General features: G+C 49.9%; 1 pseudogene; it reads left to right on the forward strand.

Moving 5' to 3' along the window:
• Nucleotides 1–337: 337 nt before the first annotated feature.
• LOC124974564 (spliceosome-associated protein CWC15 homolog) lies at nucleotides 338–1018 on the forward strand (annotated as a pseudogene).
• The last annotated feature ends 846 nt before the right edge of the window (nucleotides 1019–1864 follow it).

Genomic DNA, 1864 nt, shown 5'->3' on the forward strand with positions numbered 1-1864 from the left:
GACAGCACCTTATCTTTCTTAGGTGGGTGGGACTGGAAAGGAAAACCTGGTCTGAGTAGGTGGTGGGTGGAGGAACTCAGGAATTCTCAGGAAGCCATGAAGAAAGTGGCATGAAAGGAGTTTTGCCTATAGCTTAAGTGGGCCTGGGTCCTTCCAACACCAAATCCCACACTGGTGCAAAGACAGTGAGTTCCTGGTGACAGTCTAAGGGCGCACTCCCAGGATACTGAGTCAAGAGATGTGGGAGATGTGGAGGCACCCAGCAGCAGGAAACCCTGTTTCTCCCTCTCTGGACATAACCTTTACCCTTTATGAAAATCAAGAGAGAGCATAAAAGATGATAACAGCAGCCAGGTCAACTTTTTAACCTGCAGAGGTGGAAGAGGAAAAGGAGAAGGTGATTTGAACCAACTTTCAAAGGACAATTCAAGCAGAGATCTTCCCACTCATACAAAGAAAAAATATAGATAGACTACTCAGGTATATCCCTAAAGAGGTTCCTAACCTGACTTCAGGAGGGAGTTAGATGAAAGAGGGAGAGTTGTTGCAAAAGAAAAAGCAGGGATCACCCATCCTTAGAACACACAACCTTGTCTTGAGAGTCAAAGAAGCCTTCATTAGACCAGATTCCTGCTGCCAAACTCGATGCAGATGATCCTCTAACAGATGAGGAAGATGAAGCTTTTGAAGAGAAGGGTGATGATGATGATACTGTAGTTCTTGCAGAACTGGAAAACATTTTTTTAAAAGGGCAGAGGAGCAGGCAAGGAAGGAACAAGGACAAAAAACTGAAGAGAGAATTCTTATGGAGAACATTCTGAGTAGAAACCCTCTTCTTAATCTCACTAGTCCATCCCAGCTTCAGGTCAACTTCAAAGTTAAAATAAGGTAGGCTGTTGAAGTTGGGTTCAAGAACCACTCAAAAGTTCCTGCTATGACTGTTCTCCCTGATGTGTCTGATTGTCCGCCTGGAGGGCTGGGTGCAGGCGGTCAGATGGCCCTAGCTTTCCTGGTCTGACCTTTTTTGGGGAGTGGCCCCTTCCCTTGCCACTGGTGGAGAAGAGCAAGTGGGCTAAAGTCCCCAACATCTGGCACCCAATGTGTGGACCCTGAAGGCTGATCTGCATCCAAAACGAAGAGGCAGCTTCAAAACCAAAAGTACCAGCAGATCGGGTCATGTGAGTTCTGAGTCTGCCAGCATATCGATGCCTTTTTTGAGTGCAGATTGCTCACTGTCAGGCACCTATCATCTGCCACTTGCCTGCCTCTCATCTGTCCATCACCTGCCTTACACCTATCCATCACCCAACGCACGAGGTTCACCTCCTGATCGTCCGACAACAGTCAGCAAACTGATCACCAACCACCAGTGGAGCACCAGCTGCCTGCTGTTGCCTGGAAGTTTTCTGTCACAGTACATGCAGGTTTGATTACATGTGGCTGCCGCCATTTTGAGACAAAAGTCAGGCCCCATAGGACCCTGGCCGGACTGACTGAGCCCCATCTCCAGGATCCCTCAGCCCGACCAATCACTCCCTGCCTCTGGGGCCCTCACATCAACTGACTGCTCCCTGCCACCAGGACCCCCAGAGAAACTGACTGTGCCTTATCACCGGGAACCCAGACCGACTGATTGCACCCAGACTCCAGGATCCCAAAACCACACCAAACACACCCAACCTCCAGGACCCCTGCCTGACCAACCACATCGACCTCCAGGACCTCCTGCTGACCACGGCCACACCCTGAGCTGCAGCTTCCCAATTGCCAACACATTTCGAAGCTAGAGCGGCCATGTTGGGTTATCCTGGAAGCCGGAGCTCTGATCTTTAGGTGGGGCAAATCCCATCCTGAGATGCCTGTT

This window comes from Sciurus carolinensis, unplaced genomic scaffold (assembly GCF_902686445.1).
Source record: "Sciurus carolinensis unplaced genomic scaffold, mSciCar1.2, whole genome shotgun sequence".
NCBI lineage: Eukaryota > Metazoa > Chordata > Mammalia > Rodentia > Sciuridae > Sciurus > Sciurus carolinensis.